Source organism: Rhipicephalus sanguineus, chromosome 1 (genome assembly GCF_013339695.2).
Source record: "Rhipicephalus sanguineus isolate Rsan-2018 chromosome 1, BIME_Rsan_1.4, whole genome shotgun sequence".
NCBI classification, from domain to species: Eukaryota; Metazoa; Arthropoda; class Arachnida; order Ixodida; family Ixodidae; genus Rhipicephalus; species Rhipicephalus sanguineus.
Window position 1 is genome coordinate 220,148,004 of NC_051176.1, and position 27,605 is coordinate 220,175,608.

At 45.4% G+C, this 27,605-nt stretch overlaps 1 protein-coding gene and 1 non-coding gene across 2 annotated transcripts in view; both read left to right on the plus strand.

Annotated features, from left to right (window-relative positions):
- The window catches only part of LOC119381606 (uncharacterized), a 417,646-nt gene that overhangs the window by 55,355 nt on the left and 334,686 nt on the right, over positions 1 to 27,605 (plus strand). The gene's annotated exons all lie outside the window — the stretch shown is intronic.
- Trnar-ucg (transfer RNA arginine (anticodon UCG)) lies at positions 18,003 to 18,075 on the plus strand. Its single transcript has one exon. It is a non-coding gene; the product is annotated as a tRNA-Arg (tRNA).

A 27,605-nucleotide genomic window follows, 5' to 3' on the forward strand; every position in this document is an offset into this window, starting at 1 on the left:
CAAGAAGGGCAAGAGTTTTGAGACACTAACAAACATTTCATTCAAATGAAACAAAATACGTCATAGTTAAGAAATTTTCAAGAAGACATTTTCGTGCATAGGCGTTTGCTGCTACATTATATGGATCTGTAATAACAAATTTGAGAATGTATCGATGTATCTTAAGATACAACTGCCAAGTATCGTATCGGATACAATTATTGCAGCAGTATCTTGTATCTGTATCTCCAATACTTCTTGCCTGTGTATTTTGTATCGTATCACGATACAATTTCAAAGTATCTTTGCCCAGCCCTGCTATGGACAATTGAAACGCAATGTCATAGATCAGGGGTCACAAACACGCGGCCCGGCCCGCACATAACTGTCTTCGTCCTATTTGTAATAATTTCCTTAGTGAGCATGTTCATGAGCTACACAGACGTGACTGGTCTCAAGCATCCCTTCCGTGAGGCCTCCCATCCAGTCACCATTTGTTAAAACATAACTGTAGGACAAAAACTCTATATTTCAGAATTGGGTCCAGATTTCAGTTATTCTGGAGATCATTATCGATATGTTTCTGGAAACCTGACGATGAATCTTCTTCAGAGCTTATCCATATAGCGGATATGGAAAAGGCCTTCTTTCTAATGGCAATGGTAGCTGACACTTTGCTCAAACTTCACCCCCCCCCCCTGCCTATTGGAAGACTAAGTTTCGTGACTGCGGCTCGATACCTGAGGTGAGTTTGAGACCCCTGTTATAGATCCTTCCATCAACTGCATGGAACAGCTTCTGCACCTTCCGGTATAAGGTAGGTAGAACAGAGGCTCGCTATAGGAGATGGCATGCAGAACCTACGAGTCTCGTACTGCGCGAAGCGATGCGGGATAGATGGGAAATATATTAGACGTTTAATGTACGCGAATAGCAAGTACTTTGCGGGACAATAAACTGGATGTCACCTGAATATGTTCAATTTACCATACGAAGAAAGCAAGGAAAAGTAAGCCAGGCAGTCTACTTGATCTGCTCCTGTTTCGCTGTTCTGCAATTCTTTGTGTGGAATCCATCGTTAACTGCTCTGCCAGCGTGAGTCACATGCTATATGTAGTGGAGGTGGGGAAAATTGAAACAGAACTCCTTCGTTATCTAATTTCAGCTTCTTTTCCTACCATACTGGTTTGTTGTTAAGGTTCATTTTTTCCTCGATTATACCAATAAGTTATTTCGTAAACTATATATTTATAAACATATTTAGAATATAAAAAAAAATCATTTATAAAACAAGGTACCGCCCGTTTCATGGTTGTTTCCCCGCGGTTGGTTGCGCCAGGTTACTAAGGAAACACCAACCAATCAAGCTTCTTCCTTTGCGCTACCAAGCAACAGGTGACGAGAAAGTCGGTGATGGAGTCAAACCAGCGCGTACCCGAATGCACTAAAAACAAAAAAAGGGGGGGGGGGGGGAAGGGAGCAACGGGCTGCGCTGCTCCTCTGGACTTTCTCCTTTGCGGAAGCTTCACTCGTCGCGCCCTCTTGCGACAAGCGGAGAAACGTTTCTCCTCAACTCAGTCTTGCGCGCACGCCGAGTTACGTCGTGATTCCGTGCCGCGGAGAGCGGTGTTCCGGTGTATATTTGCCGCCCTCTGCGCTACGGGTATTACATCTCACTTCACTTCCTTTCGCGCTAAGCTGGCAGTGTCAGACTATCCTGCACTACCCGTCCACAGCCAGCCGCGCACAATTACTTGCACCAAGGGTTGATACGAACAGTGGACAAGTTATGTTTAGAGTTTCATTTTATTTGTGCGGTAATGGGTGCGCTCGATGAGTCGCATACTTCCGTATGTCTCGTGTTGTTTGTATAGATTTGCGTGTTATCTCTTTGTCATAAATACAAGTACTGCTTCACAAAACAGTCTTGTTTTATAGAATACTCTAGACTGTACATCAATAATGCATTTTTTTTTTGCCGGTGTTAACATACTTGGCAAATGCGCTCGTTTTGAGTTTTGCACGGCGCTTGTAGCGCTTATCTATACAACAAGCAATGTAAAGAAACACCACAATTTTCAGCGTTTTAGCAGGCGTGATACCATTGCAGAGTGCAAGCGTGAAAGTACGACAATATATAATTGCTAAGGTTTTACGTGCCAAAACCACCATATGATCACGAGGCACGCCGTAGTGCGGGCCTCCAGATTCATTTCGGCCACCAGGGGTTCTTTAACGTGCACCCATATATGAGCAAACGAGTGCTCATTGCATTTCGGCCCCATCAAAATGTGGCCGGGAATCGAACCCGCGCCCTGGAGCTTAGCAACACGCGTCACCTTACCTGTTAAGCTACCACGGTGGATGAAAGCACCTATATACCACTGCAGGTGAATGCACAAAAAGAAATGGGCAGCAAAGTTTCAATGAGCGTTTATTTTCCAGACTGGATTACAATAATCAAAACGTTAAGCTGCATCACAATTGCACATTTCTCAAAGATAACCCATTGACTTCTTTCGATTAAGCTAAAATTCTGAATCACATGCGTTTTGAATGACGCATGCCATCACTGAGACTTAGAACGGAATAATACACGCACGCAGTCTCGTACACAGGATTCTGCTTTGGCATGTGAAACTCAATGCAAAAATGCACTTTGACAGCTCTGCACAGTAAGCAATTATTTACGAGAACTGTGTCTTCGTATTTTTCGCCACCTGCTCAAGGAAGCAATTACTAACACTCTCACTCACCTTTGTGAAAAGAGTATTCCAAATCTGAAGCAATAGTAACACCGCCACAACGATAACGACACGGATGTCGCACATTGACCGCAAGTTGACACGCTGCAGGCAAAGGCCGTGACATAGCTGCAGCAGATTAGTACGTAGGTAAAACATACTAAAATATTCTAGTACACGTAATGTGGGTAGCGGCCATCCATAATCCCCGCGGTATATAGCGCTAGTTCCTCTACTCATGCAATCGCGCTGCCGCGGCGCCAAGAGCCACTGACATCTCTCAAGGAATAACACCGTCCGGTGCGAGGCCATCTTGTCTTCTTTCTTCGCTCGACCGGCCGAGTAACGGCCGTCACGTCATCAAAAGTGTTGCCATTGAAGGGGTGACATTTGAACGAATCCATGGCTCATCGTCATAGTTTTGGCGAACACCTAAACAGAATGTTAACGCCAAAAGACCCACTGAATTCGACGCTACGAAGGTGACAGAATCTGTCTGCACGCTGGCCACTATCGTCCGCTGTGCTTAGAGTTACTGTAGCGTGGCCTCCGCGATCAGAGAAGAAAAATTTGTCTGTGCGCTGTCGAGAGATGACGCTGCTTTCAACATCTCGGCAGAGTATGTATATGGCGCCGGAGGTGGTGATTTTCACATGAACTTAAACAACTCTGTAATTATAACGATGGACATTATGCGGCTTTAGATTCAGAAATGAGCTTGGTCAACTGATAGCTACAATATAATTATGTCTGTATTTTTTTATGCAACAATGAAATGTCAAGAGTTCAAGAAAAATGACGCACCACCTGTACCACCACAGTAGGTCGTAATTCAGCGACTAAAAATACTTGAACGCTTCATACCAGTGTATGTGTACAATAAAGAGAACAAGTAAACGCACCTGTTTCTATGCGATTGACTGCAGTGGTTTGTTCATGATGTGGATTCTCTGTAGAATGGAATGAATTGTGCATTGTATTCAGTGAGTGCGTGTACTATGCACATGTCTCGCATGCCGTGTGCGTATTCTTGAAGAAGTGTGTACTTGCTCTGCGTTAACCTCCGGCGCCCTTGCGTAAACCATAAAATTGCCTACCTCACCAACTGTCCGTCAAAAGCCCATTCTGTAGTACGGTGCCTTGATGCGCGCCTAGAGGGCGCACGCATCGAGTTACACTGTTCTATAGTATCATTGCGCCCCGCCTCACTGATAACGTTTTATTTCATTTTAGTACCGTTGACTACCTCCAGATGGCGCCAGCTACTGTCTACTTCACGGCTTTGGCGCCGTCGCAGCTCCATCTACCTATATATTCTTGTACACCTTGCCACAAAAACTGCTCTGTGGCAGCGGTATTGTTTTGCTGCGACCAAGCGCACATTAGGTACATGTCGGGGCCGATTGCCCCGTAAACGAGTGGATAACGCCGCTACGCCGTGTGATGCTTCGAAAAATAAAGACAGCAAGCTTAACATGCAGTGGGGTGACAACTCTTTTGCAGTATCCGTCTCTTCCAAATTGAATGCCGTCTCGCTGGCCGAGCGAAACGTACGAGTTCCGTCGCTCCTTTTCGCGAGGTTTTCGTCACCAAAGGGTTGTCCGCTTGATTTTGTTGTCATATCGTCTGATATTAAGTTGAAGGGACCGTTTTTTGCGATCAGCTGTGGCGCATACTGTTTATCTGTTGAGAATTGATGCAACCGGTAGGCCTAATTGTATCGCTCGCTTCGCTGGGCTGGAGTCAATCATCTTAATTTTGACGGGGAGGAACATTTCTCTATGGCAAAAGGGAGAAGCGTTACCCATTTATAGACGAACATAGGGGACATCGCCGTTTCTTCCTTAAAGGAGCGAGGGCCACTCCATTTTTTTAGAGTGTGTAGGTAACACTCCATTGGGAGCACATGTACCTGATTGTATTACTTAATGGCGTCAGATGTGATCGAGCAAAAATTTAGTTCCACGAGTGTTTTCTGCGTAAAAAATTGAGCAAGAGCATTAATCCGGAGATCTTGTGATGCCCAGAGGTATTAGCGCGTTTATCGTCTTGCGTTATTGCGTGACTTATTAACTGGCCACAGTCACTGCGTAAAAGCAAAGCGGAGAATAAAGTACGGGCTAGCTTCTCAGTTATATAGCATTTTTCGGTCATTTTTGTTCCTGTTAATCACGCGTGCTACAGAAGATGTGCCGATGGGTGCTCTGTGCCGATGGGGTCCCGTTAGGGCATACTTATGTCCATTAATTGCGAGCTATTTTTAAGCGAAGCTTTTATATAACTCACAGATTTCGGCGTCATACGCGAAAAGCCCGGCACCGGCGAGCATACAGAAATGCGGCCCTCGAAGGTGCGCCGGTCACGTGCGTGTTTGCGTGCTCCGTTTTACAATAACTGATGCTCTCCATGTCATGGGCTTGTCGGCGATGAGCCGTTTCTGATGTGGCAATCTCAGCTTTCATCGAGGTGACTTGTCATTTCACATTGCCACCTTTCATTTCGACGTATGACCGTCGCTGTTGCCTGTAGCAACTGAAGTGTTGCCTTGCTAAGCCCGTGGATATAGCTCCGCTAAGTATGATAGTGGTTTCCAGCTGTTATCCATTCCAGCTGTCCCGAGGAGAGTTTCGAATACCGGATGCATTTCATGTCCAGATCGTCTCAAGATGTCTTCGGTTTCTTTTTTTTTAGTTTCTTGCAACGTTTTCGTTTCTAATTCGTCAGGCCTGTGGTTTAGCTTCTTCGCGTTATATTGCTGTATACAGGCGATCTTCTAGGCCCGCGTTGGTGACTCAAAAAATACACCCTTCGGTGCGAGCCTCGCATGTTGAAGTTTTGAATTTTATTCTTTTCATTCGTTCGTTAAAATAGATTTCTCTTCCTTTTCGAGGTTCTGACAATCGAACGAAAGCCATACGTTTTCTATGTATATACGTTTGCCCTGGTTTGGCAATAACATTCAACCGAAAGATTGCGTTTGCTTGTATTCCCTCCGATAATCACGTTATCGTAAAGTTAAGGAATTCAAACGAGGGCAAATTATCGTTGAGAAGGTTTGTGTCAAAGTCAACACCTATTAAAGTATGACGAAGGAAACAGTTAGGAGGGAGCATTGCGCAATGTGAAAGAAAGAGAGAAAGAAAGAAGGAGGGGCAGTAGGCCAGGCACGCAGACGCCAAACTTCCAGGGCCCCTCTTTTCCCGGTAAGGCGAGGGCTCCTGAATTTTTTTTATTGAAATAAACAGAAATGAAGAAGTTGTTGCCATTTCTTGGTGACGGCTACCCTCTTTCACTTGGTTATTGAAATAAAGATAAAATTAAAAAAAAAACAAAATAGCCTCGCGTTCGGTGAGTTCAAAAGTTCTCGTTTTAACACCGCCCACTAATGTTAGGAGCGCTACTTGAGAGGAATTCACGACAGCTTTGCTGGCCATTGACAAGATGCGTTTGAAAAAGAAGAAAAAACTTGGCACGCAACATGTACCTTTACAACTTTTCTCACTAGGTAAATGAGCTAAATAAAAGGAACGGTGTAAAAAACGTACATGGACTGAGACAAGAAGTAGAAATACTAACGGCGAGTGTGTGCAGCACAGGGACGACATGGTTTTATAAGTATCTCCAGCTTCCAAATAACTGAGAATTCTAAAGATCATTTATTCCTGCCGTCACCAATGCAGCGAAACGAGTTCTCATTCATCGTACGGCTCGATCGGCGCTCACAGATATACGTCGCCGTGGGTCAAACAATGGCGAAGGAAAGGTGCGCGGAGGCGAAAGAGAAATGAGAAAGTTGTTGACACAAAAGCCAAGCTGATAGACGTGATGTCATCGAGGGCCGGCGCACAGAAGGCCTGTCAGGTGGCAGTGGCGGAAAGACGAGACAGCGCTGGAATCGAAATCTGGAAGATAGTGCCGTCAGGGGACTGTGCAATCAAGGCAGAGACGACGGGGGTGCGTAAGAGGACAGGCGCATGGACAAGGTAAAGCGGCGAAGTGCAGACAAAAAGCAGCGGAGCGCGAAAGCGGGACGAAGGACGGACGGGTGCCAACTCCTGGCCATGGCCGAGCCGCCGAGGCTTATGTGTACAGGCCGGCGGCAATGTGGGTTACAGCAGGTGGTGGTGGTGGCGGCGGCGGCGGCAGCTCTGCTTGCCGCTATGGTAACGGCCAGCCACAACACTGTCCTCACCTTTTCGCTGTGATCGAAGGCTCCTGGCGCGACGCCGTCTGCTTTACTGCGGGTAGCGGTGCCGATATGCTCGCCGCCTGCCGCCACTCGACGCGGACACGTTCGTAGTCGCGTGTTTAGAGGCGCTGTTCTCTCGGCCATGAACAAGCGCTGTCCCGAGGAGAGTTTGGAATACCGGATGCATTTCATGCCCAGATCGTCTCAACATCTCTTCGGTTTCTTCCTTTTTCTTTTAGTTTCTTGCAACGTTTTCGTTTCTAATTCGTCAGGCACGTGGTTTAGCTTCTTTGCTTTATATTGCTGTATACTGGCGATCGACTCCGAAAAGATCTTGTAATATCAATTGTTATCTCTGTAAGTGATAAATTTTTGAGATTTAACTGCGGCAGATAAGCTCAGTGCTTGTATTTGACTTGCATTGTACTACGTCGTATACGGGCAACTAAACTTGCGCGATATGTGAAAATGCCGCCCGCGATACATACTTAATAATGGCCTATGCTTGAGAAGAGTCAATTTAGCGATATGTCCCAGTAATTATTATTATAGGCACTCGCAGTCATTTAGTAAGGACGATGCTTGACAGGCATCCAACACAACGAAAGAAAATTTTAATAATGCGTTGGTCGCCAAACGTCCGAAGTAGACAAGGCAAACCCACTGAGGCCGCACAAATCAGTGGGTTAAGTGCCGCAATACGGCCTCGACAGGCTTATCACACACGACGAGGGTTGCAATGTTTGCTTGTTGGTGTATCATTATGACAGCTTTGATGTAGCGCAAAGCGACACGCGGACACGAGAAGGCACTGTGCTGTGTGGCGTCCATATGTATCTTCTCGTGTCCGTGTGTCGCCTTGTGCTACATCAAAGCTGTTCAAGTTTATCACACACGCAAAAACAAAATTGAAATTGTTTTTCACAAACAATAGCTCTTCTTCTAGGCCCGCGTTGGTGGCTAAAAAATACACCCTTCGGAGCGAGCCTCGCATGTTGAAGTTTTGAATTTTATTCTCTTCATTTGTTCGTTAAAATAGATTTTTTTTTCCTTTTCGAGGTTTTGACAATGAAACGAAAGTCATACGTTTTCTGTCTATATAAATTTGCCCTGGTTTGGCAATTACATTCAACTGAAAGATTGCGTTTGCTTGTATTCCCTCCGATAATCACGTTATGGTAAAGTTAAGGAATTCAAGGGAGGGCGAATTATCGTTCAGAACGTTTGTGTCAAAGTCAACATCTATTGAAGTATTATAGCGATGAAATGTTGTGTATTCTAATATTTCCGCAATAATATTTCCTCAGTTCTAGTTTTTACTCAGTTCCAAGAAGACACCCATGTCACCAGAAGGTGGGTGTTGAAACGCCACGCGTACAGTCAGCGTGAAAATTTTGGGGACCACGAGACGCAAGAAAAAAAGCTGAATATTCGCGCTACCTCGTCAGGCAGCCTTGAATTTAGATTAGCGTCCTTGTCTAAAACGCGCTACCAACATGTACTGTGCAGTTCGACCGAATACAGTCACAGATTGCTGAGAAATTCAAAGTTTTATCATACTCAGCAGTCTCTAAGCTTCTGACGCCGACAGTACATGTTAATATGGCTCTGTATATACAAATCACTTTGTAATCAGTTGAAACGCATGTACATTCCGGGATTACGTCGCAGAGCACCTTTTTTGATTTCCATCGTTGCCATTCCGCTACCACCGAGACCACTACGATTAAAGAAACAATTATTGCATACATTCAACAATTATTGCATATAGGCATTCTTGTCGAGGTCAGAATCTGTTTCAGTGCCCACCACCCGACAGGACTGAGTCGTGAGCTCGAAGGTCCTTCGATTATTCGTATACACGTACTGCCAATGATTATCCCGTTCTGTCTTTTTCCTTTATTTTTCATTTTTTTCAACTGCCTGCGCAAGCAGCCGCTTCACAGATATATGTCTTTTCACAGATATATGTTTTTTATGGCTTCACACATGTCTTTTTTTCAATCAGTCATATCGTATTTTTCATATAAAGAATAAAATACCGGGCTCGAATGAAGTCACATGCACTCTTTATTATCGGTTTCATTAATTCTGATAAAATAAAAGTGAACTTTTCCCGTAGTTGTCGGAACGCGGCACGTCGAATGACTTGTCGAACATGGCGGTGCCTTCAGCATGGTGATCGCCAGTAGCAATGCGCGGCATATTGAACTTAAATGAAGACACATTGAATATGCAGGAGGTTCGATTCGTCCAAAGCTGAATGCTCCTTTTTCTTCACCACCGGTAGGCAGAACTTGCAACAAAAAATAAAATAAATAAAAATAAATAAATAAAAAGTAAAACAAAAACATGGTTTCCCCCACAAATGTGGACACCGCACCCGGAGGGTGGCGACAAGGGGCACGGTGTACGCAGTCTTTCCGTCTTTGACGCCGTGACGCTCTTAGTCAAACTCTTGTCACCATGACTACGTAGTTACTGACCGCCGCATATATATATAAGGAATCTGTGGAGGCAACGTGAAAGCGAGCGCACTGTGATATCTAGGCAGAATTTCCTTGTTTTTTTCCCCAACCTAATGTACCGAGAAATAATGCGCTGGAAAGAACGTTAGGAAGATTTCCTGGCCGGCGAACTGGTGAACCGAAGCTCAAGTTAATGACAATTTGATCTTCTACTACCTACCTTGAACGCTCCCTAGATCGAAATATGGGATCTCATTCCGGTTTTCTTTAGGTATACTGTACCGACCATGGCGTACCACAAGTGTGCACCCACGTGGGCGAACGGTCGAAAAAAAAAATCACCGCCGTTGTGTACTATTCTGTCTGAACCTAATCAAGTTCTCTCTCTCTCCTTTTTTCCTGAGGCAGCTGCCTATACGCGTGCGCACGTTGTTGTGTACCTCACGCGTACCTTGCAGCACTACTGTGTGCGGACTCCCTTATTGGGTTAGCGTGAAAGGTTTGCCGTTTACGACCAAGCACCCCCCTGGAAGCTGAAAACGAGCCACTGGGAAATTGCCCGGAGCAGACACTGGCGGATTCCTTTCGGTTTGGTTTCAAGATCCTTTTATTTTATTTATGTCTGCGCTCTAACGTAATCAGCTTCAGTCTAAAGTGACCCGAACTGCATTTGAGTTTGAATAGACTCGTAGACGACGAACTTGTTGTTTGGCTTCCATTTGCGTTCGAGAACGTTTTTTTCTTCGATGTCTGGTGGCTTAATCAGCCGGTGTTGTGTTGTATCCATTTTCTGCTCCACGAAGAAGTCTAGGGACAGCAATCTCCTGTTACTATCAAAACCGTACGGATGGTGTATAACGAATTCCACCGGCATTTATTTGGCGCTAATCGTATGTAACAAAAGTTAAGCCAGATTTGGCGGATTGAACTCCCTAGCACAGAGAGAGAACAACTTTACTATAAAAAAATAAAGTAAACGAACCCCAGTTCGGGTCCACTAAAAGAAGCAAATCCTAGTCATCAGACAGGCCTAGAACTTTGAGGTGTTCGAGTAGCGCCATCATGATGTCTGGGGAGGAGTCCGTCAGCCACCCCTCTAGGGTCGCAGGCCTTAGTTTAGTAGGTATGTGCCCGCGGCTCCCGCCCCTGGCTGCACGGCCACCCGAACAATCTTACAAAACATGACGGGTGATGGCTTCCCTTGTACATACAATTTTTTGCTTCGTGTTGCAGTGATTTTAACGGTTAAAGAATAACTGCGATATTTTTGCTAACTCCACTGAATAGAATTAAAAATAAACTTAAGCCATGACCTAATTATCATCTAACTACTTCTTTCACTACCCTGCTCGGCATATATGTTCCAGACTTACAGAACACGCGTAGAGGTGAAGTTTATGACCGGATTAGTAGCTCAATTCATGATGTCCCGCGGCTCTGCGTGATGTGGACTAACGCGAATACCCTTTCGTAACTTTATGGTAGGCTTTTATGGTGTAGTCGGCTAGGGGACGCGGCAGAAAAAGGCGAAAAAGTGGACACTTAAGAAGCCTGCGTTTGGGCCCCTCGAAGCGAGCGCTAAAGTGGTAGGCGGGCGCTTCGCTTCGTCTGGTCGGTAATCTGGAGTGCTGGTATGTGGCTTAGGAGGTGGCCCTGTACACCAGAGCCGCATTATCTAATGGGAGCCTGCCTCGTATTGGTGAGGACTCAGGCTGCCTCTGGGTTTCGGAAGTTTTCGCGCTGCGTTGGTTGGGCGTGCCAGTCGTGGAACTCAGACGGGCACAAATGTTCGTGGTGCTTTCAGTGGAGTGTGCTACCCAGCGAACGCTGTTCCTCTTCCAGGCGAAGTAAACCGGGAGCTCCGCTTACTGCAGCTCCTTCGTTGATCAAACATTTGCTTTCTCCATAATAAATAAATTCAGAAACAGCACTAACGTAAAAAGTTGCTATCTTTTTTTTTTCTTTTTGAATGCACGACATATGCAGCCCCGTTTGGTTGCGAGTTCTTGTAGATATCCACTTGCCCGCATCGCATTAGCTTGTGGGTGAAAAGGGTTTGAAAAGTCCTGCCTCCTTACTGGCCCCACCTTGCAGAAGTGGTTCCAGTGGAACATGCCGGTGAGCTCGAAAGAAGCGTTTCTTGCAGCATATATAGTTGAAGGGCACTATTGCGTTCCATGCAGTGATAGGGGCATTTTGGTTTCTTATACAAGGAACGTCTTCGCTGTGACACCTAGAGAATTGGAAATATTGTGCATCAGGACATGCACTCAGAAGCCCAGGACAAAGGCCCAACCTTAGCGCATAAACAGTAGGCCTTAGCTCTGGCGTCGCCAATAACCTCCTTTGATTACATAATGAGCGTAAGTCAGGGCACGAAACTATAAGTTGACGGTACAATTTTAGCTAAGACGCTGTTTTTCATAAGCTGATCGCGACGTCGGTGACCGCATCTGTTGTCAGAAGTAAAGCGCACGCGCGTGTGTGTATGTGTGTGTGTGCGTGCGTTTTTGTGGGTACGTGCTTGACAACACAACATGAATCATGTCTGGGCAGCTAGATAACCGCACTTTCTAAGGGTCTAGAAAGTGGACTGTCCATTTCAGCGTGTACTGAATGGATAGAGATCGGAGTTGGTGCTCACGACTTGTGCCGATCCCTTGACTCTCGAGGTAGAGCCAATCAGGGCATGCTGAAACGGACAATATGTTTAGTATAGCGCCACAATAGCTGCTACGCTGCTATGGCGCCAGAATAGCGCCATAGCAGCGTACCGAAAGCTTGTATCCAGAGTTCGGCACAAAATGACAATCTAGTGACCGTGTATACTCTAAAACTCCCCAACAACGCCATTTTTTTGCGTAGCCGTTCTTTTTTTCCTTTTTTTTTATTGTCATACGGGGCCAGTTTGGACGCCGGCCAGACGAGCGGCAAGCGCCACGCCAGACAACTAAATACGCACCTGCTGTCGGCGCAGCTACCGCGCCATGCATCCAACCGTGCTGCGCCTCTCAAGACTCCCTGATCGTGCGTTCCTTGCACTTAGGAAGGAGGGAAGATATGAAGGTGGGCAAGGGGCGTTCTATTGATTTTTCCATTAAGGTCTTTTGCTTCCCTCTAAGACTAGTCACAGGTAGCGCATTTTGGCGCGCCACGCCGGTGCGTGCCGCCGGTCCCAGACTCCGCACGCAGTCGCGTGCCGCCGTTCTTCCCCTGCGTCTTCCGACGGCGGCGGGAATATGTCTTTCTTCACTGCACGTGCTGGCTGCTTCTTTCCTTGTCTGCTTGTCCTTTTTTTTTTATCCCAGAAGCTGCAATTTATGGCTAGGTTTCTCGCGGACTTCCAGTGTCAGGAGAAAACGGAAAGAATGTCATTACAACGTCATCGCTCTGACGCACATGGAAAATAAAGGGGCCTAGGGAATAAAGGAAGAGAAAAACAAACAAAAATAAAAAGAATCCGCTGAAGCTTGTCGGAAGTTGTGTTCACACCATGCGCTTAAACGTCGCGTGCTTGTACAGCAGCACCGCAACGCTCAGTCCAGTGAGAGAAGGGCGCATTTTTCAGTAGCACATGTTTCGCGCCAGCGAGCTTACCGCTCATTCGCAGGCACAGCCTCACGTGTCCAGCTTCTGACTTAACTTGACGTGACCATGCTAGAACGGGAGCTCATGTATACTTTCCCGTACACAGGAAATGCATCGCGCGTTCCCTAGCCTTGCCTCGCCTGGAAAATTGCTTCTTTCGGAAATCGTCGGAGAAAAGCAGATGCTGTGCGGCTCCGTGCATTTTGAGTAATAAGAGCCTTTTGAGACGACAGATTGCTACAAGACAAAAGTCAGAAGGAGCGTTTTAGACGGAGCTTTTATGGGACGGCGACTAAAGAGAGTGGATTCGCAAACGGTTGTGAATGAACAGCTCGTGTCGTTTTCAGCGTTACACGACGTTTCAAAATAGCGGGAGAAAGAAACGTCTGTGCAAATGCGTAAGAACAGCGAAGAAAACGACGATTGCTCGCGCGTTTGATTCACGCATTTTACTACATTGAAGAACGCCAAAGACGGACATTACTATCTCTCTATTGCGGTTACCCAAACTTTGGTGTAACCGCCCCTTAAATTTGTAGGGGGCCACCGTTAGGCGGTCGGTGAAGAGAAAGAGAAGAGGCGGTCGGTGAAGGTGGCCACTACTAATGCATGAAGTTACCTTTTAATGCACTCATTAGAGAACACGAGAGAAAGGGCGAAAACAAGAAAAAGAAATTTCTGAAAAAATTGCGCGAATAACAAAAGTTATGATGTTTCCGATAGAACGCTCGCTTTCGAACATTTGCATATATGCCTTGCTCTTCCGCTTATGTCTTACGCCACTCATCTAGGGATTCTCGACTCTATATTCCGTGTAAATATATTCGCGATAGAAGTATGATTACAGTCAGGGTCTCAGTTCTTTTCGTCGCTTTGCACACATGACCGTTGTCCCCAATGAGAATATTATCTATTTCACTTGAATCAGTATCTTCTATTAACTACAGTGTTATAGACGACGTTCTGCACATCCATAGGTAAAGAACACGCCATAACGGGCTTTCTAACTTCACCAGTAGTAGTGTCCCCTGTGTGAAAAGTAGTGATACCGGTAGAACGCTTGCGCAGGAGCCGATTTGTGCTCACCGGACAACTTGATCCTCTTCTCGCTTGCAGGTTTCGCTTTAGACCTAAACAATGACAAAGCAGTGAGTACTTGCCCATCGGTTTTATATCGTACGTGATTTGCGAACGTAATTTACGCAACAGAATCTGCTTCACGAGGTCTTTATATTTAGTGTAATGTAATTGTACAATTACCTTAGGAAGATTACCGTTTACTTTGATTTCGATGTGCTTCGACACTTTGAGAACTACATCTAAAGTGCCATTAATGAATAATTTTGTGCCCTGGCAAATGTTGCGGTTGCTGAGGGCCTACTTAAGGAGCTTCGACATCGACAGGAGCAACGATGATTACGTAACGAACTAGTTGATCTTAAAGAGATCACCCGCAATTGAAATATAATTATGTATCGTGTTCTAAGTTCAGCTTTGAAAATCTTTAGCGAATCAGCTAATCCCCGCAAGCACCCGTCGTATGTTTGCAGAATTGTGACTGCATGCGGGTTATCTCGACAGTTAGAAATCTCACACTCCGTCGAGGTCGTAGAAGTGTCGACGCACCAGATTAATCCTGTCTGAAAACAGTGGGCTCAGCATTCCAAGCTGCAGCTCTCAAAAGCCACGCGTGAACGCATTCTGTCCTCCGTTGGAGTGAGAGGGGGCTTGCGAAACGCAGAGGCATTTTTCGTCACCTGCAGTGGACAGCGTTACATATTCTACACCTCCCAACCAGAAATGGGCTTCGCGACCTGCACTTCAGTGATTAATGACGTGACAGCTTGGTCCACCTCAAATGGAAGTATTCGCGACTGACTGTAATACAGTAGAAGCCGCTGATACGTTTTTTGAAGGGACCGAAAGAAATAAACGTAAGAGCCGGGAAACGCAAGAGCCGAGAAACAGGAAAAACTAAAAAAAATATTTAGTGGTACAGATTTCTGTTTGTGTGCTTACGCTTGAAAAAAAAAACGTTGCCTGGTTCATTTACTCATACCCGAGCAGCACGAAGAGTTTTTCGAGCACCTGCAGTATCGTATCGTTTCAATAAATCCAGTGCCAGCACTGCCGACACTTGACAAGCGATCACTTTTGGCGATACCTTCGCGAGATTGTGAACGGATGCGTCGGTGTTTCCGAGCGATAATGCAGCACTGTTGGCATGGTGTCGGACCACCGTGGCTCGTCGTAGATAGTCGATTGCCTCGCGAAAGTGAAAGTACCCCCGAAAGCGATCGTAGAAGAAAATGACCCATGCTCCACCTGCTCCTAAACTTCGTCACTGGTGCACGCATTGGTGCGCTCAGCCACGATCTAGTCGACGGATAGAAAAACGAAGCTGAGAAAGGTGTCATTCACAGCAGTGTAATCAACTTATGCGGTTCTTTTGGCACCAACAGTTGTAAGCGTCTAAGAACTAAGCCCACGCAACACGACCAGCGCTACAAGTCCGACCGCGAACCACGCGAACTGCTCCGACAAATAGTGATGATGAGTCCACGCCAGTGAAACAAACGCCGATCTAGAAGGCATTACTTTCGCGAGCGCTAAAAACAAGCTTAAAACCAATTACGTCATACATGTCATCATTGCAATACGAATTTGGAAGGCTATGTTTTTGTTTGTGGCAATCGAAAGTACGTTATGCGAGTCGTTTGCGCCGGTCATGCGGCTAATCTTACGGTCAAGGCAGGCCAAACTGCGTGAAAAGTCAACATGGCCGCTCTCTTCCGTGGTCGCTCGACCGGATCGAGCGCACTTCGCGACGTATCATACGGGAACGGTCCCGCAGTTGCGACGTAACAGCGGGGTTTCCAATACATTGGATCCTATGGGAGCTATACCGGGGCCGTCCGAGAACGACGTAACAGCCGGGAAAACGCAGCACCCGGGAACGCAACAGCGGGGTTCTACAATGCATCTTTGCATATAGCCCCATTACAGACGTTAGCATACCTTTCAAGTTAACTGGGTAGCTGCGTCCGCGAGACGATGCATAGGAGAGCCGTGAAGGAGAATCACGGTCTTTACCCGGCGCAGTCACGAGATCAACCTAGGTGTTCATCGATCCTTGAAGGTGTGGGCCGTTATTGTCTTAACAACACCGTAATTATGCCCTTGAAACAATTTGCTTGTGGCATTCATATATAACAAAAGGGCCCATTACAATATAGCTCATTATATTATTCTGGAGATTTTGGAAGTTATAAAAATGTGCATCCCACAAGAAAAGTCGCTAGATTTCCTTGAAAATTTTAAACGCGATTGCACTCGATAGAGGTGAAATCCCTGCTGGAAAAGAATCCGAGGGAGGATGCCGGCAATGGAGTAAGTTTATTCGTGATAGTTGTGGCACAACAATCATTTAAAAGGTAAAGAGCCCTATTAAACCAATATAATAACAACAAACTGATTTGTTGAATACTCGTAAAGGGGGAAAATCGGATGCGGCACAGAACTTGATTATACTATTTTCTCTTTAGAGAGTGCAGAGTATCTTCACAATCTCCTGTGACAGATAACACATGTGCGGTCGCTGAGCTCTACAACTGAAAGCGGGGAACATGTAAATGCGCGAGGAATCCGATTCTAAAATCGACTAATAAGGAAGAACATTAATTACTTTTCTAAGTATTTACTGTACGGCACACATTGAGATTTACGAATTGTAGCCCGTGAATTCCACTTCCCGTCTCTCCCCATACCCAGAAAAAAAGAATTTACAAGCGAAATTGACAGAAATTGACGTTGTTAAATCGTGCCAAGCGTCTCAGCGCGCTGGCTCGCCCAGAGGAACCTCTAGAGGAAGCCATCGGCGTTGTGGAGCACGCGTCGAGCGTCTGAACGCGCTTGCTTGCATGCGGGACATTCTTAAAATGCCTTCTATTACTGCTAATGAGGCAAGTGCCTGTGGCGGAGTGGTTAGAGTATACGGTTTTAGAGGCCCATATTTCAAATGCCGCCGTTGGAGCGTTTTGAACATTTTAATTTATGCTTATTTACGCTCATCCGGTGTAGATGTGCGCTACGCTGACGTCACCGTGCGTCTGTAATTGTTTCGGTGACGTCACAACGAAAGGTCGATCGTCCACCCACCCGGAATCCGTCGTGCTATAGCGAAAGAAATGCTATTCGCAATTAAAAAAAAGGGAAAAAAAGAAACCTTGCACGGCTCTTGCGTACTTTATTTCAGCAAATATATTATAGTAAGCACCTCGAACACGAACTGCTTTCCGATCCACCTCACATACCACCGTGCACTTATCCTGTTGATTCATGCGCAGATTCATGCGCAGATGTCATGTTGATTCATTCGCAGAACAGACCATGTGCTTGTACACATACATAGCCGCACCCAGGAATCCAAGCGCATCATACCAGCTATGAACAGTTTGTTTCGTCCTGCTTAATGGCATTTGTATTTGTTTTATTTTGTATTTCTGTTATCAATACCTGCTGTTTTCATTCTGCCCCCCCCCCCTTTCTGTAACGCCCTCAGAATATAAAGGTAAATAAATAAATAAATAAATAAATAAATAAATAACTCATCATGTTTGTACGAACAAATATTGAACGCGTTTTTGAAAATTCCAACATAAGCATGGCGCTTCGTGGATCTTGGCGAAACTTTGTTTTGCAGTGTTTTAGGAGGAGGATGTGTATTCGCGCAGCACATTTCCGTGTCATTAAAGATAGCCGCTAAAAATTTTGCGACACGTGCGCAAATTATACACCTAAAAAAAAGCTAGTCAAAGCTCAATCAAAACTCAATCGAGCCCCCCCCCCCCCCCCCCCCCCCCCCCCCCCCCCCCCCCCCCCCACTCACTTCGAAACCACATATGAATGAACAGATTAATTTTTTTTGGGTGGAAATGAAAGCAAGTGTAGACAGAATGTTTGAATAAAACCCGCAAACTATGAACCCTAGTTATAAAGCATAGCACTGTAAGTTAGCCCTCGCGTGGCGTGTTCGTCCGCGTGGCCTAATGGATAAGGCGTCTGACTTCGGATCAGAAGATTGCAGGTTCGAGTCCTGTCGCGGACGCAATTTTTTTTCTTTTTTTTATACGTTATTGTAACCTATTACTACGTTTTATTTTAAATGTAGTCTGCTCGACCGATTGGGTGACTTACTTTTTTTTGTTTTTCGGCCATTAGTTCCGAAGTGCGCGTGCGGTACCACTTATGGGAAAAAAAGAAACTTCGTGATTTCGCTTGCTACTTCTCACTCGTGTTTTTTTATACAAATACTTTGTTTCACAACAAAAGTACTGATGCAGCATTTCTCCTGCATCTGCTCCATAGAATTGCTGCACTCATGCCCAATCACGTCAAGATGACACAGAGGTCCAGGCTTTGCGTTCAGGTCGCAATCGCGCCTCGCGTATGCGGGTTGCAATCTCACTTCCAACAAACCCGCGTTGCATCCATAGCGCAAGGAGTTTTCGATGATTTCCTAAAGTTTTACGGTTGTAGTTGTTGATAAACTTATTACCGCTTACGCATTACAAGCTGCGTTACGCAATCCGAGCACAGAGCAAAAAATGCGAGCTGCTGCAATACGTTATGACGATTTGGACAACTACAATGTGTTTGAAGTATGTTTGTGCTGCGCAATATGACAGCATTCTAACGAGTGTATTATCAATGTGTTACACTCCGTGGATCAAAAGATAACAGACTGTGCACCCAGCACGTTAACCATCTTTGAAGACGGAAGCCAACTGTCCTTATCAAATCCTTTTATGCTAAAGTAAAATCTCTTTACATCCCCCTCCCCACTCTCCCTGCAACTTTCCCGCACCCCTTGTGATGCCAGAGAGGTCACCGATAGGCAGTTTCTACACAGGTGCCCCTGCTCCACTGAATGACGTGTCTTGTCACAGCTGTTCAGCCCCTCCTTCCTGCCAGCCTCCCCCAACCCACGTGAAAAATGCTGGTGTTGTCCAACAAGCGATGAGAATATGGGGAACCGACGGGCCGAATTTATAGCAAAGACCATATGAAGTTGAAGGAGTGTTTAGGCTACATAGAATAGCGCAAACAAAAGAGGAAATGAAGTAGACCTAATTTTTTTTTGGGTTAAACTGCTCTGTTTATTAACGACGAACCACACATTTTCACTAATCAAGTCATTAATGAAATACGCGGAAACTACAAGTGGAAGAAAATGTGTAGCTTTTGTTAACCCAAGGCAGACATCTGCACGGTGTCTTCGGCGCTTGCACGCTTTGTTTGCGTTTGCGTAAACCCGGTTTAATGCAAAAAACCACTTCTTTTTGGAGGATAGTTTTGTGCTGCCTGCACCGGTCACCATTGACCGCTACTATGATCACCTAATTTTAAGCTAACAAACCGAATTAAGTAACCAGAGCAAGCTCCTGTAGACTACCACGCATCAGAAAGGAGATGTAGAGTTAAACTGATTGATCAAAAGAAAGAAACGACGTGGCCGCATTGTCTGGGGACCGCACAACGTCGTAATAGGCTGCTAGAGAAATCTGTTGATTATACATATACATAACGCTTTTATTGTTTTGCATGCGTATGGCTGCCGGAAACAAAGTCCTCGATCTCCCTTTTATGACATGGGATGGTTGCTCAACATGTAAAAAGCTCAGGCGAGCGCTTTTCACGGAGCTATGAGAAAGTATAGCAGAAATACCTTGAGAGTAAGTGAAATCGGACGTTGTCCAATTACACGATACGCAAGTTTCCTGGATCTGGGATTATGTGTAACCGGGCGCTACACGTAATGGCCGTACGCCGTATGATCATGCGTGTATTTTGTTGTCTTGAGGCGGCCATTGGAATGCCAAAAGAAATGACTTCAAAAGCATGTCTCTCTTGTGAAGGCAAAACAGCTTCAACAGCAAATATTCACTGGTGCGTAGTATGTCGGCAAAATAACGTTGTTTCACATCGTCGAAAACGACGTCGCTCTCAGCTACGATAGCCACAGATATGATACATTAAGCAACGAACTCCGAGATTCCCAAAGCTCGTCGTTGTGCGCATTGATCTTCGGGCGGTTATTTTGATCGCCAGACTGGGCATGTTGTTGGCATATGTAGGTGGCAATGCGAACATAGCAGGCAGTGGAAGGTCATCCAGTCCACTATAGATCCGCGCTGTGATACCAGGCAAGGCGTCGAAAGCTGTGAAAAAGAGCGCTAGAAGGTTCAGGCGAGTTTGGAAGCAGATCGTCCTTCTACGCGTCTCCCTGCATATACGGGCGTGCAATAAAGGCTCCTCGGGTGGCACCGCGAGACGTAAATTTTTGAGAAGGGCTGCATGGCCGGGCCGGGATAGAGCGGGGAAGTGAGGCTCTAGGGGGCTCGAGAGCACGTGCCTCGCGGGCCATAGCCCCACGCTCAGCCGGGTGATTCCGGCGGCGCTCGAGCCGCGCTGTCCCCGTCTCGACGGCGGATTCCCACCGCGGCTAATGCGTTGTCGGTCGCGTTTCTTGGGTGACCGGAATGCGTGCCGCCGCCGTTGTTCCTTGCGGTCGTCTTCTTCAGTGGTGTGCGCTAGCTGCGTGCCTCCGTCGCGTCCTTCATCTAATGCCCGGATATGGGCGAAACGTGCGATCTTAAGGGATTCTCGTCGAGCGCAGGCGTCGCAGGGCTTTAGAGTTCGCGAGGAGTTGCGTTTAAGCAGCGAGGGACCGGAACTATCTCGCCAGCTTTATGAGTTGTGTTGCCTCTTAAAGGCCCCTTCACGTTCCGCGTACGTGCTGCACGAAGCCGGTGTCGTTATGAGGCGCTCACTCGATTCTTTGTGCGCTGGCTCCGCTTTGTTTTTTACGCGATAACAGCTCGCTCTAAACTGTCCTGCATGTACGCAACACGCCGTGATGACGTTGAATGCACGTTCGCTTATGATGCATGGCTGCTGACTTGTAATGACGATGACAGTGATAGATGGATGCCTGACAAAAAAAAAAAACACTTATTTGAAAGACCAAAATGGGAATAACAAGCCCATGGAGTCTATAGTTACGCACGAACGCACTCAAAGGCCCTCTAGCTCTGTGCATGTGCGTTGCCCGCCCACTGTGCGGACCGCCTCTGAGATAGCTAACGGTGGGTGAAGATTTCGGGGAAGTTATTCAGCACTAATAGGCTGTTCAAGCTTTGCTGGACATGGTTCGAGTCAGCCGAACGCGCTTGAATAGACTGATGCCGGGAACCCGACTGGCAGTGACTGATGTGTCCCTGTCATTTACTAATCGCCAGTTATTGGTTTTTCTTCGCTTACAGGAGAAAAAAAAGAAAAGAAAGCTGCTTGGAAGGAGCCATTATTTGCCGTTTTCGCTGATAATAGGGCGTTCACTAAGCTTCGTCGCTTTGAGGGCTTTTTCGGTGACTGATCAGCCTCCTAATGAAAGAAACGAAACAGGGTAGGACGGGAGTGGGGTAAAGGGAGAACATGAGCCCGGCGCTATACAATTTAAATTCGCCGCTGTATAAAAGCTCGTGATCTCCTTGGCTACGTGGTGTGTCATTAAAGGGACCGACAACTGCCCAGAACATGAAATGAGATGACTCCACTGATGGAAAGATTGTCCGTCGCATTGACAACAAACCAACCCTGTTTTTTTCGTGAGAGGTGGATTTATATATTTATTTCTTAATTGAAAGTCGCGAAAAATGACCTGTCGTGCCTCTGGCGGCAAGAGCATGAACGATCCAATGAACCCGGCCACGTGACCGATGATAGCTTACGCGGTCGACGACTTTTTTGTTAGTAGTGAAATATTGTTCGTTTCTTTATATTAAAACGTATTACTCCATAAAAAAATGTTGCAGTGGCTTAGCTCGGCTATGCCAAGATAACGTAGCGCTAGCAAAGGTTCAAGGTTCAGCTAATTATTCTTAGCTTTCCTGATTGTCTAGGATTAGCTTGATTATCATGCTTGCTGCTGCTCCAATGACACGCACACGGTGTACGTATTATGTGGCACATGTATATTTATTTTGCCAGGGAACTACTTCAGGATCCGATGAGTTAAGCTTCTCCGTTCTTCTGCGCCGTTGAGCAGCATTTTCGCTCTCCTTTTCCATGGCTGAAACACACTGGCAAACGCCAGTCAGAGGCGCTATCAAGCGGCTCCAGCGCAGTGTCAGACGACGACTGCACAGCGAAGGCGAATAGCTGCGCGCGCGCCGGCGCCAGTATGTCTACCTCGGCTACGACGTCTTTCTGGAAAGCGCAGACCGGCGGCAGCGAGTCGCGCGCGGCAGCGGCGGAGTGCGCGGGAGTTGCCGGCTCCGGTGCGTGACACCACTGATCCTCGCGCATGCGCAGCTCGGCTCTTGAGGAGCCACGCGAAACTGGCTCGGCTAGGCCAGTGTAGCTAACGCTATAAAATGTACATATAAGCCTGCGTTAGTAGTGTGCAATAAAGTGGCGCTGCCTTCGCGTGACGTAATGATCCCATGCTCGTCAGCGCGTCTTGAGCAACTTTTCAGCGTGCTCATGCAACCGTGCACGCAGTTTCCAGGTTGCTAAGATTTTGGAGCGACATAGTTTTGCTACCTACACTTCGCCTCAGAAATGACGCGCGCTGCTACTCGGCGCGGCCGCGCATATGCGTAGTGACGTTTTCGGTGACTTGGCTTGGCTCGTGCATCGAGAGAGTAACGACGCCGGGACAAGCCACCCATGACACAGGCGCAGGCAGCCTTCGAGGTCGGCTTGTGTACTGTCCCACCTGGCTCTTGTTCGTGCGCCATCTTGTGCGTCATATTGTTCACTCATGTGCGTTGCGCTTTTGATCGGTGACAAATTCTCCTCAAGGTTTTCGAAAGGTCAGACATCTCGCAAGACCGTATTCGCCTTCTGCAGCCTACAGCACCTTTCTCCTGCTTCTGCGGGGCACCTTCACCTCGTTCCCCGCAAACACGTGATGGCAATAAACCGCGTTAAATTTATTGTATGAACTGCTCTGTAAGAAGGACATCTGGTAGAGGCTCACGAAATGTCTCTTGGGAATTTAACCGAAGAGAGTCCTCTATGCAGAGAGTCGATCCTTCCCTTGCGTCATTGAACCGTGTTGTCTAGGACAGTTATACGGAAAGTTTCCACAATATTTGCCTATATGTCATTGCTGACCAGAGCAAGGATGTGGGCATCGCCATGTTTAGTGACCCACATTGCTATTTCGCGTATGCCGATGTGCCAGGATGTCCGCTCCGATGCGACATCATGTGCGCCAAATTCTTCGCTGTGCATTGTCCGCGACCGAAACAACCATATCGGTGCATTATGTTTTTGCTTGGATGCTGTGTACAGGTGAAAAATAAGCGGCCACATGTGTCTCATATATTGCTGTCTCGCACGTATACCCGCTTGTTTCCTAGTGTGTATATATATATATATATATATATATATATATATATATATATATATATATATATATATATATATATATATACATACAAAGTCTCGGGTAAAACTAAAAAAGTGATTAGAGACTACAGTAAGGCCAATTATAGTTGTATGAATTCTGACTTGGAAGAATTCTATCACAGCACATTCTTGCCCTCATTGCCAAGTCGTACCGTCGATGAAAATTGGTCATTGTTTAGAGATGAGATTACTTTATTAGTCGACAAATACGTCCCTGAAATTGCCATATCTAATGATAAGAGAAACCCATGGTTTAACAAATATTTGCGAACTTTGAGGAATCGAAAAAAAAGGCTGTATAGGACCGCGATGCACGCTTGTAGTGCCTCTGCTTGGAATTCATATAAGGAATGTCTTAAAAGTTATACTTCTGCGTTATTCACTGCTAAAGACAAGTATTTTAAACATGACCTACCTTCATTATTAAAATGCAATCCCAGAAAATTTTGGCAACAATTATCACCAGCTTCTGCTGTGACAGATATTACTTTGAAAGGCAAAAATCAATTACCTCTCCCAAGAGACCAGTGTGCAAGTGCATTTAACAGATTTTTTTCTTCTGTTTTCACACGGGAAGATCATTCTAGCATTCCTGAGTTTCCGGAACTTGATTACCCTTTCATGGCACCCGTAGATATTAACATTGAGGGCATCACTAAACTAATCAACAACCTCAAAGTTTCTACTTCTAGTGGTCTAGATAATATCAATTCAAAGATACTAAAAAATACAATTCCCACGTCGTCTCAAATATTATTTCACATTTTCAGACAGTCTTTGTGTACCGGTCAGCTTCCTAGGGACTGGAAAGTCGCAAAAGTTATTCCCATATTTAAAGCAGGATGTAAAGATGAGGTTGAAAATTATCGTCCCATCTCGTTAACCTCTATCAGCTGTAAATTACTAGAACATATCATTGCTTCTCACATTTACAGTCATCTTGAATCAAACGATTTTTTTAGTTCCACCCAACATGGCTTTAGGAAAGGTTTCTCTTGCGATACACAACTACTTGAATTCACGACAGATCTACAGACTAACTTGGACATGAACACACAGACAGATTGCGCTTTCCTCGATTTTTCGAAGGCCTTTGACCGTGTCGCCCATTGTCGCCTGATTTCCAAACTGTCTTCTCTTAAATTGGACTCCTTAACGCTATCATGGCTCCGAAATTTTCTTTCATTTCGTGAACAGCTCACATTTGCAAATGATTCTCATTCAGATATCGCAGAAGTCACTTCAGGAGTGCCGCAGGGTAGCGTTCTTGGCCCTCTACTCTTCTTAATCTTCATCAACGATCTGCCGACTAACATTTCATCCCGTATACGCCTGTTCGCAGACGACTGTGTCATTTATCGAGCCATAACATCTTCCTCTGATCATGAGGCCCTTCAAGGTGACCTAGACCTCGTTGGCAGTTGGTGTAATAAGTGGTTAATGAGCTTGAACACTTCAAAATGTAAAATAATGTCGGTTTCCCGAAAAACCTCGATTTCCACTTTTTCATACAAAATTAAAAATAGCGAAGTATCTCGAACCACATCATACAAATATCTAGGGGTTATTATTGACTCTAAACTTTCATGGTCTTCCCACATAACTTCCATTTGTTCCAAGGCATCCAAAACACTAGGTTATTTACGTCGAAATCTCCATTACTCCACATCGAGCGTCCGCAAAATAGCCTATTTAACATTCGTACGTCCACAGTTAGAATATGCCTCACCAGTTTGGTCACCTTATCAACACTATTTAATACAGATGATCGAAGCCATTCAAAACAGAGCAGCCCGCTTCATCACTCAGAACTACCAATGTCACAGCAGTGTATCACAAATTAAACGCGAGATCCGTTTACAACCATTGGATATCCGCCGCAAGATAGCCCTCCTTGTGTTGTTTCACAAGTACATTAATAGCAGAAATCCATGCGCTTTCCCTCTACACACACCGGATCGCATGTCTGCACGCATGCGAAATCAGCGCAGCTTTAGGCGTATTTTTGGCAGAACACGCGCGTTCAATTTATCTGCTTTGCCACAGGCAATCTCACTGTGGAATGATCTTCCCGACGTGATAGTTTCAGTCACTAACAACAACGCGTTCCGCGAGAAACTACTCTCTCACTACACCTAGCATCATTTCATAGACATTTGTATGGATGTGCATATACTTGGTGACTGTATTTTCCTTGTAATCAATGTTCTATTACTGTTATTAGTGTCGCTGTTATGTTGCATTTATTTGTATATTTGAACTGTATACGTTCTCATTTTTCTTTCTTTTTTTCTGTAAGCCCCCCTTACCCTATGCTCTAACGAGAGCCTGTAAGGTATGTTAAATAAATAAATAAATAAATAAATAAATAAATAAATAAATATATATATATATATATTTATATATATATATATATATATATATATATATATATATATATGTGTGTGTGTGTGTGTGTGTGTGTGTGTGTGTGTGTGCGTGTGTGTGCGTGTGTGCTGCTTATAAGGCCAGCATTCCCCTCGAATAGCGAGAATCGCTCAAGTGCTCTCCGAGCTCAAGAACACAGTCTGATTAATACCTCTGTCACGCACAGTACAGGACATCTGCGTCGGGAGTAACAGTGTAACGTTGGCGGTATCTGGTATTCTTTTGATGAGTGTCTTACAGAAACTCCTTTAACTTTCACTATCACCGCCCGCTTCGTTCTGACTCGGTTATTATGCATAATCGCGCGCACTCTATAGCTACGACAGCGCATGACTGTATTTTTTTTCTGTTGTAATGACGTATGTAAGTCCTGATAAGCATAAAAGGAGGCGCTCGCAACTTTTGTATTCCTTAATGGCATTTATTTAATAATAAATAATAATATCTGGGGTTTAACGTCCCAAAACCAAGATATGATTATGAGAGACGCCGTAGTGGAGGGCTCCGGAAATATCGACCACCAGGGGATCTTTAACGTGCACCTAATCTAAGTACACGGGCCTCAAACATTTTCGCCTCCATCGAAAATGCAGCCGCCGCGGCCGGGATTCGATCCAGCGACCTGCGGGTCAGTAGTCGAGCGCCATAATCACTAGACCACCGTGGCGGGGAATGGTATTTATTTGTCGTAATGCTTTCGAACACGTAATGAAGTTACTTCGTACGGCATTCAGGATCATAAAAAAAAACAAAAGTCCGTTCCACAAAGTGACGTCTGATCATTTTCCCACGATAGTTATAATAATAAAAACATTTCGAAGTTAGGAAAACGATGTCGTGGGTTCGAAAAATCGAAAGCATACAGTCCTATGCATACGTGAACATACATAAATAAACATTCGTGAAAATAACTAGCGCTACACTTATTCCATAGATATGTATACGCGTACGAGCTTGAAATGCCTGAGGGCGTGATCCAGCCTAACATAAGCAGGTTCACAGATTAGCAAGCTACATGCATATTAAGTAATGCACCCAGAAGTATACGAGAATCAAAAGTGAGCCTCGTCAAACGGGACGCAAATTTAAGCAGAATATGACCCACATAATATACAGGTGCACACACACACATAAAGAAATGAAAGACGGTTGTAGATACATTATTCTATCCAGCGCAGCAACTCGTACCCGTTAAGCATGTCTAGGTCTCCGAATAATTGTTCGAGTGCGTTTAATGCTTCTTGTTCTATTGTTTTCGATGGCCCAGGACCCAGCAATGTTGCCAGTAAGGAATGTGAAGAACAAATTTGATGGATAAATCTGAGCACACCATATCTTTTTCTGTAGCTGTCGTCTCTGTCTAGTGTGATTGAGGGCAATCGAGGACAGCCTTTTTTTCTTATTAGAAAACTTGCTTTTATAATTGTGTTTACGTGCGATTTCATTATTGTTTTGGCGTGTGAACTTTGTATGTCCTGTTCCTGATTATTCGGTGTAAGTAATTAAGTGGTTTAATAATTAGACCCACTAAGATCAGTTGATAACCTCGAACAGGCAGAAAGACCGCAGGGAGATCACCGCAGGGGAAAGACCGGTACGACAATGTTTAGAGGCGGTTTTTACAAATTCATACAATGCAAAGCGTGTGTGCGAGCTGACGTCAGTAATGGAAGACTTAACGAAATGTCGGCTAGCACATGTAGTGGTAAGAAAGTCCAAGACCGACTCCGCACG